This window comes from Onychomys torridus, chromosome 4 (assembly GCF_903995425.1).
Source record: "Onychomys torridus chromosome 4, mOncTor1.1, whole genome shotgun sequence".
NCBI lineage: Eukaryota > Metazoa > Chordata > Mammalia > Rodentia > Cricetidae > Onychomys > Onychomys torridus.
In genome coordinates, this window is record NC_050446.1 from 136,439,301 (window position 1) to 136,457,406 (window position 18,106).

An 18,106-nucleotide genomic window follows, 5' to 3' on the forward strand; every position below is an offset into this window, starting at 1 on the left:
GCAACTTACAGACAGCTATACCACCAAGAAAAGTCTTCCTCACCAAGCCATCAGGGGAAGGGTCTTGCATGGCTAAACTGCCTCATGATCTCTCCCTCTCCTCTGTAAGGGCATGCTAATGGACTCAGTCTTGTGAAGGTCTTGTGCCAGTAATCAGCTGTTCTCATTTCAAAATGACCTCAATATACCTGTATTTCTAAGAATGAACATGTGGAGACTGGATAGAAGGCATTGAACAAGTATGAGAACCTGAGTTTGGATTTTCAGAACCTACATATAAAAGCCAGATACTGTGGTGTGCACATGTAACCCCAACAAATCCTGAGGAATCACTGACCAGCCAGTCAAGCTTAAATGGTGAACTCCAGGTATAATAAGAGAGCTTGTCTCAGAAAATAGAGAACTATAGAAGAAAACACCCAGTGCCCACCTCCACATGCACAAACATGGGCAAGCACACACACACACATGCAATTAATTTTTTAAGGAATGAACATGTGTTGAGGATGCTTTATGATCCACTCACAAGGAAAACAGTAAGGTGCCAGCCAGTCAGAGGAGCTCCTCAGAGCAGAGACCTCTGTGGGCGGGCCAGGAGCACTGATGTAAGGCCCAAACTGCTTTACTTAGTAGCCAGCAGTGCTTGCTCACCTTCTAATACAACTGTCAGTAGTGTGCACAAATTTCCAGAGTGAGATGCCCTGAACCATACCACCAGATGTGCCGTAAAGTGGCATATGAGCATAAATGTTCCCCCATGGTCTCCCAATTTTGATTAAAAAAAATCTTTTAAGACTTTTATTTACTTATTTATTTGGTTTTTCAAGACAGGGTTTCTTTGTGTAGTTTTGGTGCCTGTCCTGGATCTCACTCTGTGGATCAGGCTGGCCTTGAACTCACAGAGATCCACCTGGCTCTGCCTCTCGAGTGCTGGGATTAGAGGTGTGCACCATCGCCATCCTGCTTATTTTTATTTTTATGCATTTGTGTATGAATGTATGCCACACGTGTGGGGGTGCCCATAGAGGCCAGAAGAGAACATCTGGTCCTCCAGAGCTGGTGTTATAGGCAGTTATAAGATACCTAGAGTGGGAGAACAAAACTCAGGTGTGGTGATGTGTTGTGTACCCTAATAAACTTGCTGAGGACCAGAGGACAGAGTCAGCCATGAGATCAGACACAGAAGTCAGGCAGTAGTGGCACACACCTTTAATCCCAGTACTGGGAAGCATACACCCTCAATCCCAGGAAGTGGCATGGCAGAACAGAGAAAGGTATATAAGGCATGAGGAAACAGGAACTCGCTCTCTTTAGGCTGAAGATTTCATAGAGGTAAGAACTAACGGCTGGCTGCTCTGCTTCTCTGATCTTTCAGCTTTCACCCTGATATCTGGCTTTGGGTTTTTTATTATAAGACCATCTAAGATTCGAACAACACTTGGGTCTCCTGAAAAAGCACGCGCTTAGCCAATGAGCTATCTCTCTAGCCTGGCCCTGTAGGATGGGGCCTGATCATTCCATCAGTGGGAGCTTCCTAAGAGCCTCAGTCTGTGCCTCCAGAAGCCTTCATAGTTGAATTCCTGAGGCTGGGGAGCCATATCCAAGAAGGCCCCTGTGCTGGCTGTTGTTTTTAATTTAACACAAGTGAGAGTCATTTGGGGAGAAGGAACCTCAATTGAGAAAATGCCTACAAGCGATCTGGACGGGCCCTGTGGAGTCATTTTCTTCATTAGCGGTTGATATGGGAGGGCCCAGCCCATTGGGGGTGATACCACCCCTGGGCAAATGATCCTGAGTTGTATAAGAAAGTAGATTAAACAAGTAAGTCATGAAGAATAAGCTAGTAACTCTTCTTCAATTCCTGCCTTCAGGTTTCTGCCTTGGGTTCCTGCCCCAATTCCCCTCAGTGATGCCGTGTGACCTGAAAGTTGTAAGCTGAAATATCCCTTTCTTCCTGAATTTGCTCTTGGTCATGATGTTTAATAACAGCAATGAAAACTCTAAGAAAGGACCGAGGAGTGGAGCCTGCCTCTTCAGTCTCCTCTCCTTCCTCATCCTCCTGTTTAAGGTAATGTAAAATTTATTATCTTGCATTTTTAAAAATGTAGTGGGGCAGTATTAAACCGATTGCATTGTGCAATCATCACACCATCATCTAAGAACCTCGTTAACTTGCAAAATAAACTGTCCCTGTCAAATATTAACGCCCTTTCCTTACCCTTAGCTCCTAGCACCCATCAGTCTACTTTTTGTGAATGAATTTGACTCCTTTGTTGTGAAGAAATTATTTCTTCAACACAATGCTCTCAGGAGTCACTTATGGTGAGGTAAGCACCAACATTCCCTGCCTTAGCCAGGTGGTGGTGATGCACACTTTTAACCCCAACACTTGGGAGGTAGGGGCAGGTGGATCTTTGAGGCCAGTCTGGTCTACAGAGTGAGTTCCAGGACAGACAGGACTACATACAGGAACCCTGTTTTGGTTTTTGTTTGTTTGTCTAAGTTTCCTACCTTTCCAAGGCTGAATAATACTCTATTGTCTGGATCTAGGATGGAGTTCAGTACTCAACCTCTTGCTTCATATGTGAGAGTTACCTGGGTTCAGTCAATTTCATTACCACAGGGGTGGGGGGAAAGCCAACTTCTGTAAACAGAGGTTTCTGTCCTTCCAGCTACTCCCAAATACCCAGCATCTGCTTCCCAAATTACCACACAGAGGCTTATATTAATTATAAATGCTCAGCTGGTAGCTCAGGTTTATTACTAACTAGATCTTACACTTAAATTAACCCATAATTCTTACCTATGTTTAGCCACATGCTTGGCACCTCTTCTCAGTTTGGCGTTCTCATCTTGCTTCCTCTGTGTCTGGCTGGCGACTCTGCTCTTCTTTCTAGCATTCTTAATTTGGTTGCTCTGCCTGTACTTCCTGCCTGGATACTGCCCTAAAAGCATGTCATTAAACTAATTTGAGTAACAAATCTTTACAGTGTACAAGATTGAATGAAAATGGCCCCCATAGGCCCACAGGAAGCAGCATTATTGAAGGTGTGGCCTTGTTGAAGGAAGTGTGTTATTGGGGGTGGACTTTGAGGTTTCAGAAGCTCAAGCCAGGCCCAGTGGCTCACTCTCTCTTCCTGCTGCCTACAGATCCAGATGAAGAACTCTCAGCTCCTCTCCAGCACCATGTCTGCCTGCATGCTACCATGCTTTCTGACATGCTGATAATGGACTAAGCCTCTGAACTGTAAGCCAGACAATGAAATGCTTTCCTTTATAAGAGTTGCTGTGGTCATGATGTCTCTTCACAGCAATATAAAACCATAGCTAAGACAGTTGAGGGAAAAGAACCTTACTGTGTTGTCTCTTGACTACTGGGCTCAGTCAAACTGCCTCAGCCTCCTGTTAGCTGGGACTGCAGGGATGGGTTCCACTGTACTCCTCTGTTCATCTGCCTGTTGATAGATGATGGGTTGCTTCTGTCCTTGTGTGAACCATGCTGCAGCCCATGTGTGAGTAAAATGAGCACTTCAGGACTTTATCCACAGCTAGCTGGGCAATCTTTGCCTGTGGGGGAAAGTTCCCTTCTCCTGGAGGCCCTGAACTATCTGGCCTTCCAGTTCCTTGAAGCCCCCTACAGTGATGCAGTTCATACCATTGGTCAGGTCCTGCTGGATCCTCTAAGGGCATCACATTCCAGAGTAAACTAGTGGTTTATATCTGGTTCCTAGATGCATCTGTCACATTCTGTCATTTCTTTAAAGGGTAGATGGTAAGCAGAGGCTGCTGCATGAGCTTCAGGGGCATCACCTCCCCTCAGCTGCTTTACCTGAGCCATTGTCTCAGGGTTCTGCCACTCTCGGGCTGTGTCTGGTGGAAGGAGCCTACTGGAGTTACAGCAAGGTGGGGCTGCATGCCTGTAATCTGGTAGGCAGGCATGTCATGGTCAGGGTAGGGTAGGCGTGCTTCTACCACAGACTAGGATGAGATGGGCTGTGAGAGGATGAGCATGCAGTAGGTAACTGAGTACCAGTGGAGTCAACTGGCTAATTGTTTGCTGGTAAATTCTTGCCTTTGTGGGTTCATTCGGCAAAATCCGATAACCTGCCTCTCACAGTTCCACTGGGATGTGGAGGTCCTTTGGCTATCTTAAGGAGTTCTGGGTAAAGGTCTTGACCATGGTGGGCAGCAAGCTTTTTATAGGCATTTTGAAGGGGTAAGAGGGAACCTTCCTGGGGAGGGCTAGTAGAGGCATTAGGACCCTACAGTGAGAATGTACAAGCTGCATTTAGAGAGAGGTCTTCACATGAAGGGCAGTGGTGCAGGAGCTCTGAAGAGGCTATAGAGACACTAGAGTGAGTGGTGAGGAGAAGCTTGACTCCCTTCCTTCTCTCCTCACTTGCCAGATTCTCTTATCATCTCCTGTAGCCCAGCTGGGTCCACCTCCCCAGCCCTGCACCATGCACATAGCTAGTCTGGCTTTGTTTGGAGGAAGAGCCACAGTCATCAGGTTCTCAGACCCTTAGATTGATGCCAGAGCCTTCCTCCTGCTTCAATGTCTAGAAAATGTTTTTAGAGCTTCCAGGGAAGTCCAGGGCTCTGGTTGGCATCTGTGGGGTCTTTCTCCTGTAGGACTGGAACCCTGAGGACATTCCAGAAACAGAGTCTGTGTAAGTGAGTATGAGTATGAGTGTGTGTGAGTGTCTATAACTGGGTGGCTGTGGTGGTTTGTTCAGCTCACAGCCTTGCATACAGCCGTTGACATTCCACCTCTGGCCAACAGAGGGCACTGCCAGACCTCAGGATTCTGTGGGGACTGGTGCCACCTAGCGTCGTCCCCAGTACACAAAGGGGAAGAGAGGCCCGTGTTCTGCCGTGTTGAAGAGAAGAGGAAGGGTGAACATTGAAGATGGTAGGGGTGAAGTCAAGCCCAGTTCACACATAGTGAGGCAAAGATGGATATGAAACCAAGGAGGAACCTTCTCTAGGCCTTCAATCCTTCCCCAGGGCTGGGATGGGCATGTTGGATGCTGGGTAGGAGCCTGATGTATGACAGGTGAGAACCTTTCCACCAGTCCCTCCCACCCTCAGTCTGGGACATCTGCAGTGGGTACCTCCTGCTGGCCAGCAGAGCTGAACATGTGGTTCCTGACTTCATCTTTGATGAGAAGACACAGAACGCTGGAGCTGAGAGGTTGCAGGTCCAAACTCCCAATGATGCAGCAGTATGGTACTCCAGTGCCTGCCCTCCCACATCCTCCTCTTCATATCCTAGGCCTTTGCTACCCCTGGGAACCTGTTCTCATCCCCTCTCAGAGCAAGAGTGACTGTGAGATTTTGGGCTCAGTATTGGTGGTGAGAGCTGCCCTCTGCCTGGGCACATGTGGGGCCTCAGTAGACTGCACTGGAGACCTTCAATGTCTCCCTCAGGGGATAATCCTTCGTGGAAAAAGAGGCTCATTTCCCCACACTGGGGCCCATCGAGGATGAGCCATCCTGAGAACCCAGTCTAAGGCAGGAGTGGAAGGCAACAATGAACCCCACTTTGTACATGGTTTGTCCCTCATGACGATTCTGGGATTGAGCATATTTGTGACCATTGTTAGATTATTCATAGGGGAGTTTGTAGGGGTAGACACATCTCCTGCAGCCTGGGGTCCTGCTGTGGCCCTGGAGGCCTACCCTGGTCATGCCTAGTGTCTCCCTGAACTACCTACCTTGAGTCCTCCTACCTCTTTCTGCCTAAATGTCCCTCCAGCTGAGGCTGTGCCTAATCAAGCTACTGGCCTGTCCACAGGCTCCAGAAGCCCTGTGCAGACTCCCTAGGGGTCCCCCACCCTCCAGCTCTAGCTCGGTATAGAGCTGCCCCTTCCTGGTTACATTAAGTGAGACTTTCCTGTCATTTTTTCAAAGCAGAGTCTTTAATGGCTGTTTAATATTCATAATTAGTATGTTAATGTCCCTTCCACATCTCTGAGTTCTCCCTATGACTGGGCTATTGTCCTTCAGCTATAGGATAACAATGCCTTGAGGTGCCCACTCGCTCCCTTGGGAACTCCTGGACATCAGCCTTCTGGGTGAAGCCACCAGACCTGGGATGTGCTCTGGGCTGAGGAGCCTCCCAAGTCCCCAGTGTACTCTATTCACCTGTCCGCCTGCCCTTCCCCCATCCATTGGCTCCTGATAAGTGAGGTAGTAAAAGGAGATGGCTTGTGAGTTAGAAATACACTTTTGATGGGATTTACTTTATTATGTTTAATTGAAAAGCACTGAAGTTGGGTCATGAATATTCAGGTTGGAGTCTCTGGGAAGAAGCCAGTTGTTGGTGATTCAGGGACTCACCTCAGCGTGGGGCCTGTCCAAGGGGGAGTAGTGGTGGAGAAGTTATTAATTGAAATAGCTTCATTAATTAGTAATTAACAGCAGGGTAATGACTATGTCACACGTCGTATTTCAGTGATGCCCTTCATGTGTTATGGGGCTTTTAATTAAAGGATGTGCATTTTAATTAAAGGCAAGCCTGGCCCTTTGGCCTTTGGAATACAAAAGACACCCTTGATTCAGTGAAGTTGGGGGAGGCTAGAGGCTATGAGGGTCACAGGCCAGTGCAGGAGAGGACCTTGGCCCAAGGCTACAAAAGTGAAAGAGACTGAGATGCTGCACCTAGTGCCCACTGATTCCCCAAGGGCCCAGTGTCCTGGAGGGGAGGCTTGGGGAGCTGTCTTTAGGGACATAAAACCCCTGATGCCAGCTTTATTCCCCTTCATCATGAGCAGGTGGTTGGTGAAGCTATGATTACTCATCCATCTCAGCAACAAGCAGAAGGGCTTCAGCTCCTAACACCCATAGAAAGAGTCTTTTTACACAAGGGTTCCAAGGGCTTTAAGGCACAGCTGTAAAGTGACATTCTGAAGCCCAGCAGGCAGAGCCCTGGCCCCTGGCAGTGGCCCTGGAAGGAAGCAGAAACAGGAGACAGAAGTTCTGCTACTTGCTTTGGTGAACAAGGTTGCCTCTTGAGGCTAGTGCTGTGTCTAGCTTCCTTCTTCCTGCTGGATCAACCCAGACATCCCTGAAGCAGGGGCCAAGCTGCTCACTGCATGGAGAAAGTGACTATGGCCAGTAAGGAGGGACTTCCTGCTCAACCTTGACACACAGCAGCAGAAACTGCTGCCAGCTTCAAGGCTAACAGGGTCCTTTCACTACCCCAGCTCCTGCTGGACAAACACTTGAGCAGAAAGCTGCGAGCCCCTCCCCTCTCCAGGCCCGCTCTCTCTTTGCCATGCCCACCTTTCTGACTCTACCTGTCTTTGTCTCTTTTCTGCTTTGTTTCTGTCTTACACAGAACACTTTCACACATTTCATACACACCAGTCAATATTCACTTACTTATGTGTAACATGACACAACTCATACACCCATACAAACACACACATACACGTATTCCAAATACATGGACGTATCAATACACCACTATATATATCTGTATACACACACATGCACACTGACATAAATGTATTTGTGATTGTGTGGACTCAGGTCTTAGAGGCAAGCAAGAGTTCACAGGTTTTGTAGCAGCTTGGCACACATGCACTTTCCATCCTAAGGCACCCTAAGAGGTCCATAGTTGGGGTCCCTGTTTCCTGGAGTTCATAGTTGCCCCAGTTGGCAGGGGTTATTGACTGAAGAAAATTCAAGAGCCCCTTGCCTGGCCTGGGAAGCATGGCCTCCTCCTCATTTGACTGCCAGATGGATGGAAGCAGACTGCTGCAGGAGGTACCTGGGAATCCTTGTCTCCTGTGAGAGGGCAGGAGTTCAAGTTTTATACCCCTCTCTGGCTAAAGTAGGCAAAGATGCAGATTGTGCATAGGATGCTGAGGCCATTGAAAATGTGGCTGTGGATCTCTCCCCCTGACTTTGGTGGCTTTAGAAGCTAGGCTGAGGTTTCTGCAGCTTCCCTGCCCTGCATGTTTCTGGGACACTTAGTATTGGGATCCAGCTGCCATGCTGTGCAAAGACTCCATGCAGGAGCTACCTAGAAAAGCTGGCTCAGGCCTGAGTTCCTGACTGAGAGACCACAGGGTCTGGAAGAGGTCTATTTTTTTTTTTTTTTTTTTATCCCTAGCTGTTCTGGAACTCACTCTGTAGACCAGGCTAGCCTTGAACTGACAAAGATCAATCGAAATTTTCCCAGGGGCCTGCCCTGAGAAGATTTCTCCCAGAGTCTTGGGGAAGATGCTACAGCTGGTGTGGGGTAATCTGAGGGAAAAGAATCTATATACACTGTGCTCTTTCATCTGTCCATTTTATTTATCTAAGACAACAGCCTCAGTTCTGTTCTCACACTCAGTTCCTGTTCTCACACTCAGTTCCTCTCTGTCCCTTCTCTTCCCATCCTCTCGTCCTCTCGTAGCAGCCCTAACTAAGCTCTTCTGCTATAGATCTCATCTTTGTCCTCCATTCCTCTGTCTCCCATCTTTCCTTCCTCTCCTACTCTCTTGACCTGATTCAAATCCACCTACAATCTGCAAAACCTTTTTCTTCCTCCCTTCTCCTCAGGCTGAGCCACTCTAGCCCTCACCCAAGCCACTCTCCCTATCTTCACTCCACCTGGATATGCAAAAAATCCTTTTGTCCTGAGTCAATAGCCCTGCAACACCACTAGGCCTGAGAGAAAGGGGTAGTCTGAACTTCATTTGCACAAGAAACAAAGCTGTGCATCTACACATCCACCTAGGCCTAGAAGACAGGTGTTGTCTCTGTAGGGGTATTACCTAGTTCTTAGGTCTGAGAAACCTATACTGTTTGTCCTTATGGCCTAGGAGTTATAGGCATACAAGAAATTGATAGTAAGAAACAGCTGATACATTAAAAGCCGAATAACAAAATATTCCTTGATATTTGACTTCTCCTCTAGAAGGATTCCTTGATCTTTCTGGTTATAGCTTTATCATATACATCTGAATCTCTATTTCATATTCTTGTGGCCTGCAGCAAAGATCCACCTGCCTCTGCCTCCCAAGTGCTGGGATTAAAGGTGTGTGCCACCACCACCTGGCACTTTTTTAAAAATTTTACCTATTTTTATGTGTATGAGTGTTTTGCCTGCTAACCCTAGCCCATAGAGGCCAGAAGAGGGTATCAGACCCCCTGGGACTAGAGTTTCAAATGGTTGTGAGCAGCTAGCTATGTGGGTGCTGAGAATTGAAACCTTGTCCTCTGGGAGATAGCCAGTGCCCTTAACCACTGAGATAACTCTTCAGCCTAAGGGGTTTGGTGGCTTTGTTTGTTTGTTTATTTGTTTTTGAGACAAGTTCTCTGTATACAGTCTTGGCTATCCTAGAAATCACTATGTAGACCAGGCTGGCCTTGAACTCAGAGATCTGCCTGCCTCTGCCTCCCAGGTGCTGGGAATAAAGGCTTGCGCCACCACACTCAGCTTTTCAAGGTGGTTGCTTCTTAAATAGCAGTTACTTCCACTATAGCTTAGGAGGAGAAAAGAGCCCACAGGAAAGGAAGGGCCATGACCAGCATCCTGGTGCCAGACCAGGTGCTGGGATTCTGAACTGAGATCACAGGCTGCAGAAGGTAAGGAGTGTGTAGGACCAGGTAAGGCACTGGGAAGAGGGTGTCTGAGCGGGGACAGTGACACACTGTGGAAAAAGGACAAGGGCTGCTTTATAGAAGTGAACATTTCCGGGGGAGGAGCCCAGTGGCTAGAAGCTTAGCATGTACATTAGGCAGTGTTGCCTGAGCCTCAGGTTTGGCCCAGTGGCCACCACCAAGAGCCTCTGCTGCTTCATGCCTTAGTCTGCTCACAGCTGTGGCTTGGAGAGAATTTGACTAACACTGATATAGCCTACTTTATCTCAATACTGTGCCCCATATTATCAGAGCAGGCATCCAGACCTCAGAGCTACTTCAGGAAAAAGCCTTTAGCTGAGTCTGTCAAGGTCATGCTGGTGGAGACACCACTAAGCATGCAAGATATGTGACATAAAACATAGCCTGTCCAATTAAATTATTTAATGCATTTAATATTAATTACCATCCTCCAAATGCATGAGTGGTTCCCATGCTCTCATCTTTTTTGGGCCAGAATGCAGGCTGGAAACATATTCTAGTATTTCTCTGGGCTCATCAAGAAGAGCAAGACTGTACCCTGCCCTGAATAGGGCCACAGGGAACCTTGTATCTGACTACAGAGGTATCAGTGTCTACACAGACCAGCTTACATCTCAGCTCTGGCTGTACACAGCAGGGGCATTCTGGGATTTTTCTGGTTGTCTAGTCACCCCATCTAAGGGCCATGTGACTATTCTATAAACAGAGTTGAGAACTTTCCTGTGGACACCCCCAGCACATAGCATCCTCAGTCTGTGGAGTTGACTTCAGTCAGAGTTTTTGTAATCAGCAAGCCAACCTTCCAAGTCTTTGAGATTAGAGCCTATGCCTCCATTGTCACTCAGCTGACCTAAGCTCAGGCCTGACTTCCTTTTCCCTGAACAATTTCCTGTTCCTCCAGCCCAAAGCTAATGTGGGAAGTTAGGGAAAAACTCCCAAAACTCTGGAGTCCTCTTCTGTCTGGATCAGGTGGCGTGTGTCACTTTTGTCCTCTGTAAGAGCTGAGCTTGGTTAAGGCACTGGAGAAGTGACTGCCTCTGTGGGCTGCTGGAGGGCTGGGGTCTTTTCTGTGGACCCTCAGCTTCCTTCTAACTGTTCTTATATGGGGCTTCCAACATTTTCCCCTCATCATGTTTAATTGGCTAATGGGACTTTCACCATGGTTAATTTCTCTGTGACAAACATAACTGCATTGGTTACTTGGTTGGGTCGGAGTTGACCTGCCATCTCTTCCACCCTCTCATAGTCAACACATTCTCCAGTCTGAGATCCTAGTTGATTTGGAGTCTGTTATCTTACAGTTTGTTCATCTATCTGCCTTTAGTGGACAGCAAATGACCCTCCAGGCAAGTGCAAGGACCAGGTAACCAAGAGCAGGCAATAATCTTAGCTAAGGCTGGGTGGTGGTGGTGCACAGATGGATAAACATTAATCTTCCAGCAAAGGAGACACTCTGCCTCCTTAATTAGTTCTCCTGCTTGTCTCCCTGACCTCACCCTGGGCCTGTGAGTGTCTGTCATGAGGCATCTTTGGAATTGGCCTTAATCGGCAGCTTCTTGCACTCTTACAGAGATGGAGGGGCTGAAGCTGCCTCCAGGTGGGTTGAGAACCTGCCTGCCCATGTTGGTGTGGACAGGATCACATAGAAGCACTAGGGACAGCCTTTTCCCAACCCTGTGGGATTAGCTGCTCTCTAGAACTGGCCATGAACATGGCAGGGAAAAGACTCTGAGCATGTCCACAATCACTGTATTTGTGGTCCTGTTCAGAGTAGTGGCCCCAGGAAGCAATGGCCATGCTCCCACGCCCATACGTGGCCCACTAGGTCTTGCTCCAGGAGACTCTGGCTTCCTCTCATAGCCTTGTCTTGCTATTCACAAAACCCCTGCATCTTCATCTTACAAAGACAGGGCCGGTGTCTGTTTGCTTGCGGGCGGGATTCAAAGGGGTTTGAAGAATAAATGTTTTCCTAAGTTTTAGCTGACATTTAATTTTAATGACTTTCTAAACAAAGTAACTACGGGTTGAGTGCCTTTTCATGGTTTGCTGATGTCTGACAGGTGTTTTGCCCATGTGGGAAGCAGCTGTGGAAAGCGTTTTCTAATAGCTCATAAATAACAAGCACTTAGCATCTCTCTTTGTAGGTGGCGCTGCCAATGGCCAATTTGTTCCTCAGAAGTGCCCACGTTGGCCTGTCAATCAGTTTTTGCCGTAGGCACTTTTTGGTGATTAGAAGCCCCTTGGAGAGTGAGGACTCCAAATTAGTTTTAAATAAAAAATAAGAATATTCATGTTGCTGAACATCTAAAGGCAGAGGAAGAGCAGAACTGGGCCAGTGGCTCTGGTCCCAGTGCCATGGGGGAGAGGCTGTGGGCCCAGACCCACTGGGGTCCCCAGGGACCAGATGCAAGCAGGTGACACAAAAAGCCACCAAAGTGGGGGTAACAGGCTCAGGACTCTCTCAAATGGAAGGAACATCATGGGCAGTACATTGCTGTTTTGAAACACAGCCGCCACAGGAGAGGGCACCACTGTGTCTCAGGACAGGACATAATTGGCAGGCTCCAGGCAGGAGTGTTTCATGTCACTGAGCCTTTGCTGGGACATGAAAGCTCATTTGAGGAGCAGTGAGGGAGCAGCCCTGTCTCCTTGAAAGAAGAACAAATGTTCCTTTTGAAGAAGTTAGCTCCTGCAACATGATAGGTGCTGTCCCTTTGGAACCCAATTCCTGATGCAGAGGCTAAGGCTCAGAGGAGGCTGACCTCTGGCCAAGTCTGCAGCTTCTAAGTTTGGATCCAGACCCTCTGCAGGACTGCAGTGAGCCACCGCTGAGGGCAGTCAGAGGGGAAGTAGCTCTGCAGCTCCAGAGTGGGTCCCAGAGAGAGGAGACAGGGGGCAGCATGAGCCAGTCCTGAGAAACCAGCTCAGGAGCTGCTGGGTCCCAGGAGGCCAAGGGCCTGCAGCTTCAGGGTCCAGGTCCAGGCCCAGGTGGTTTGACTGTGCCTGCTACTCTTCACTTGGATTAAGTCTTCTTTGTTTTTGTTCCTTTTGCAGATGAGAGCAGTGACCAGCATGGCTCCCCACTGCCTCTCAGCTGTCAGCTCAGGAACACAGGAATCCCTATGCAGTGTGGAATGATGGCTGCCTATGTTTAAAGAGATCAGGACAACTTCTCCAAGAAGATAACATTGAGGATGGATTGGGGATGGGGTGAAGAGTACTAGAGCTTAGATTTATAGGTGCAAAGGCTTGGTGTGTATGGAGGCTCTAACTATGTTAGCTGTGGAGAAGCTTCTAGAATTCCCTGATCCTTTTTGGTTCTCTGCAAGGTTGGCTTGGGAGCTAAGTATGGATTATGGGAAAACAGAGGCCCACCTACTATGGGGTTGTCAAAGACTACTGTTCTTCCTCCCCCAGTGCCCATGGATAGTGGGTACAGACAGGTGAGAAGCCGGGAAGGCAAGACTGATGAGGACTGGCATGCTTGGCAGTAGTTGGCCTGAGATTCCACTTGGTACAGTGAACAGGCCCTGACAATCTGGGAGGTAGCAAAGGGTCAGGTCTCAGGAGAATGGGACAGGTTGAGAGAGGAGGAAACAGGGCAGTGGGAGCTGGCCAGGCTCACAAGGCCTGGAGGCAGGGAGAGTTTGGGTACAGGGATATTGGCTGTTAGGTACTATCTGGCAGACATAATGTGCTCTATCACAGAGCAGCCTCTCTGAGAATGGGACATATGGATACATGGCAGACCCAAATACCTACAGTCTTAGCCCAAATGCCCCCTCAACATGCTCTAGGTTCCTCCCCATCTCTGCTTCCTTTCAGAAACTTTCAGTACCACAGTCACCAAACCTCCTGAGGATTCTACTTCCCTTGGAGTCCAGTCTGCCCTCATGGTGTCACCTGTATTCCTGAGATGAGAGGTAGATTCTCCAACGCTGGAGCTGAAGGTTCTTGCTATCTATCCCAAGTCTTGGAGCAGTGGTCCTGGGGCCTGGGAAATGCTTAAGAATGTTCAGCATCAGATTCTGTAGCCCTTGCCCCTCTACTATATAATTTTTTGCCTTCCCCAGCTTTCCATCTTACACACTGTTAATGGACAGAGATAATCCACATTATAGCCATTTTGTGCTGACTTAGAGGCCCAGTGGGGGTGGAAGGCTGGTGGCCCAGGCCTACTCTAAATGAATAGTTTATGAGATGATCAAGCCTTATGACACACAGTGAAGCCCAGTGGTAGTCTCCAACCTGTCAGCTCTGAGCACTGAGGAATCAACCCTGAAGCTGCAGGCCCTTGGCCTCCTGGGACCCAGCAGCTCCTGAGCTGGTTTCTCAGGACTGGCTCATGCTGCCCCCTGTCTCCTCTCTCTGGGACCCACTCTGGAGCTGCAGAGCTACTTCCCCTCTGACTGCCCTCAGCGGTGGCTCACTGCAGTCCTGCGGAGGGTCTGGATCCAAACTTAGAAGCTGCAGACTTGGCCAGGGGTCAGCCTCCTCTGAGCCTTAGCCTCCACATCAGGAATTGGGTTCTGACAGGCAAACGCTCTTCAGAAAGTGGGTAGGTTGAGGCAGGCAGGTGTTCTGTCAGGAGGATGATAGGGTCCCAGTAAGCAGATGAAGGCCAGTGTTGCTATGTGAGTCCATACCAGGCATCTGCTGGCATAGCTGCCTCCTGGGACATGTTTACAGACTAGGTTTCCAATCACAGTGATGCCAGCTGCCTCAATTTCCCCTTCTTTCCTATAGCAGTGCTCTGCTGGGCAAAACTCAGGCTTCAGTCCGCATCCTCAGAGCCCCTCTTGACTCCACTCTCGCCAGGGCTCCTTCACACCATCCTCCATTTCCTGTGCCTCCCTGAAATGTCCTCTTCTCCTCCCCCATGTGCCACTGTGCTGCCTCAGCCCCTCCCACACCCTCTTCCTTACCTGGTGAGCCTCTTGATTCTACCAGGGTTTGGCCAGGGTGTGCTGTCTGTGGGACACAGATCAGTGCAGTGACCTTTGCCCTCCAGTAGGTTGCAGCTCCTGTAGTCAGTATCTCACTATCTTTACTTTGAAATTACTTTTTTTAAAAAAGTACAGATTTTTTTAAATTTTTCTGAGATTACAATATAATTGTGTTATTTCTTCCTTCTCTTTACCCCCTCCTAATTTTTATTTATTTATTTATTTATTTATTTTTTGTTTATTTATTTATTTTTTTTGAAACAGGGTTTCTCTGTGTAGCTTTGTGCCTTTCCTGGATCTCGCTCTGTAGACCAGGCTGGCCTCGAACTCACAGAGATCCGCCTGCCTCTGCCTCCCAAGTGCTGGGATTAATGGCGTGTGCTACCACTGTCTGGCATCCCTTCTAAATTTTTTTAAAGCTTTTTTTTTTTTTTTTTTTAAAGATTTATTTATTTGTTATGTTTACTGTGTTGTTTACATGTATTTCTTCAGGCCAGAAGAGGGCACCAGATCTCATTACAGATGGTTGTGAGCCACCATGTGGTTGCTGGGAATTGAACTCAGGACCTCTGGAAGAACAGTCAGTGCTCTTAACCTCTGAGCCATCTCTCCAGCCCCCCTCCTAAATTTTTAAAAAGATTTCATTTTGTATGTATGCATGTTTACCTGCATATGTATATGTCAGATCACTTTCAACTGGAATCATGGACAGTTGTGAGCTGTGGATGCTGTGCTGGGGATTCTCTGTAATAAGAGCAAGTGCTCTTAAACTAAGCCATTTCTCCAGCCCTGTTGTTTGGATTTTTGAAAGAAAACCTTTCTACGTATCTCTGGTTGTCATGTAACCCACTATATATATATATATATATATATATATATATATATATATATATATATATATATATATATATATATATATATATCAGGCTGGCCTCGAACTCACAGAGGTCCACTTGCCTCTGACACCTGAGTGCTGGGATTAAAGGCATGTGCCCAGCTGGTTTTTTGCTTTTTTTAAAATTTGTGTGTGTGTGTGTGTAATAATAAAACAAGCCAAACCATTTGAGTGTTGGTAAGGCTCATTTCAGCTGCACCAAATGCATTATAAATGTGCAACTAGCACATTTGTCTCCAGATCTTTTTCACCTTGCCCAAAATACCAATCACTCCCAAATCCCCCCTTTTAACACCCTAGCAGTCCCTGGTGGCCCCTAGTGACCATTCTTAGTCACTGTGGGTTCATTATTCTCTGCATTTCATAGAAATGAAACAATGGAGGACTTACATGGCCTTTGTGTCTGGCTTCTCCTCCAACCACATTTCAGGTCTCATCTGTGTGGTATGTCAGTGCTCCAAGCTTTCCATGACAAAACAGTAGTCCACCATGTGACATGGCTTGTCTGTCTAGACATAAGCTGGTATGCATTTGAGTCAGTTGTTCCTGTTGAGGCCTGTGTAGTGCTAAGTGCACCGAGGAATGCTGTTGTGTGTGTCCAGCATTTGTCTCAGTCTGTTTCTAGTTGTGACCTTTGAGCACACAGATTCTCCCAGGATCTTCGACTATTTGCTGGTATAGAAAGAAGGCACAGAGGACCATCCATCTTGCCTCAAGATGCAACAGATCCTGATAGGCAGATAATAACAGGCTCCTACCAGGCCAGGGCTTGGTGATCATAGTGTACTCCTCTAATCTGGGGTCCCCAGTTGCTAGTGTGTACTTGTGTTTTGCTGGGTGTGAGTGTCTATATGACAGCCAGAGTCTCCAGCTAGGCCTCTGCTACACCACTAAATATTTTAGCAAAGGAACATTTTTTTAACTGAGTGGCCAGATGTCCAAGTTGACAAAGTGCTTAAGGCGTTTGCCTGATAAAAAGCCTGAGCCCCCGCTAGATGGAGATTGAAAACTCGCCTGAGGCAAGTGTGTGATATTAAAAACATCCCCAGATCCTTTGTGCGGGCTCTGTGCATGGAGGTTTGAAGTGGGCATCCATCTGTCGCCACAGCGTGGCCTGATACTCAACAAAGCCTGATCGATCTTGGAGCAGGGCACTCTGCAGCAGTCCGAATAGGACCATGAGGCCAAGAGCTGGCTCCACACTGAGGGAGCATCATCAATATGTATGAGCTGGGCTGTGGCTGGCGGAGCTGAGCTGGCTTATGAAGAGGATGTAGACTGGTCTGTGGAAGCACCACCAAGCCTCTCCCCAGCTTTGTCTCCCAACTCTGCTTGCTGGAGATATTTGCTTCTTGGAAAACTACCTCTGGCCTCCAAAGAACAGGAAGGATCCAATGGAGGCCACAGTTCTCTCCTGTGCAGAGGTGGACATCAGCCCAGGGACTGAGCAAAACCAGATGTCTACCCAGACCATAAGGGAGAGGGAAGAGAGAAGGCCCTGGGAGGGGCTAGGGTAACTGAGGTTTCCCAGGAGCTAGGCACAGCCCACCCTAGCACATGGTACAAAAAAGGAGCTAAGAATTCCTGTGGGGATGAGTGGAGCTTTCAACCCCAGCTGTGATTTGGCACCCAGGGGGTTGGCGTTTAAGCTACTGTGTACATGGGACTACATGGAGGTCCCTGGTACTGACATGGATCTAGGATGGGTAGCATTATTGACATGGAAGACATTCTATAGTAGGTCTGGCCTATACAACCTGATTTTGTTTGCAACCACTAGCACCATGGCTATTATGAAGCTAGTGGCCATTTGTGGAGCTTTCTATGGGCAGCAGCCTGTTATTCCACTTGACTCTAACAGACCCTCAAGATGAGATAAAGCTGGACAGGAAATGGACTTTGCCTCTGTGTCCTGGCTCTGCTCTGGGAAAATGTGGCTATGTATGCTTTCTTCTTGGTCACTGTACAGACTCAGTGGGCACATTTAGCTCTGTGGGAGTCTGGTGATCACACAAGGATCTAGTGTAAATTCCAGAGCCTGGCCATGTGTGTAGACTCAATCTGGCTGCTCAGCCTGCACATGTCCCATGGTCATGAGTTCTCTGCTCAGCTCATTTTGATGTGGGTGAATATATCCTTCCTTGACTTCTGAGCATTAAGTCTGATAGATTCCTGGACCTGAGGGGAGGCAGCTGCCACTCAGGTAAGGGACACAAGTAAGGTGCTAATGTGAGGCAGACCTGATCAGAAAAGGTGCTTAGGTGAGTATCCTGGGTTCCTTTAGCTTTAGTTCCAATGCAGTGATACAACATTGACCAAAAGTATCTTGGGAGAAAAGGATTAACTTGGCTTATAGTTCCAGATTACAATCCATCATTGAGGGAAGTCAGGTAGGAACTCAAGCAGGACCCTGGTGTAGAAATCATTGCTGGCTTGTTCTCATGATTATTCATTCCAGGGTTATACTTACCTAGCTTTCTTTTTTTTCTTTAGATTATTTACTTTATGTATATAAGTGTTTTGCCTGTATGCATGTATACATACTATATATGTGCCTGGTGTCTGTGGGGTCCTGAAGAGATTATCAGATCCCCTGGAATTGGAGTTATAGCCACCATGTGGGTACTGGGAACCAAACCCAGGT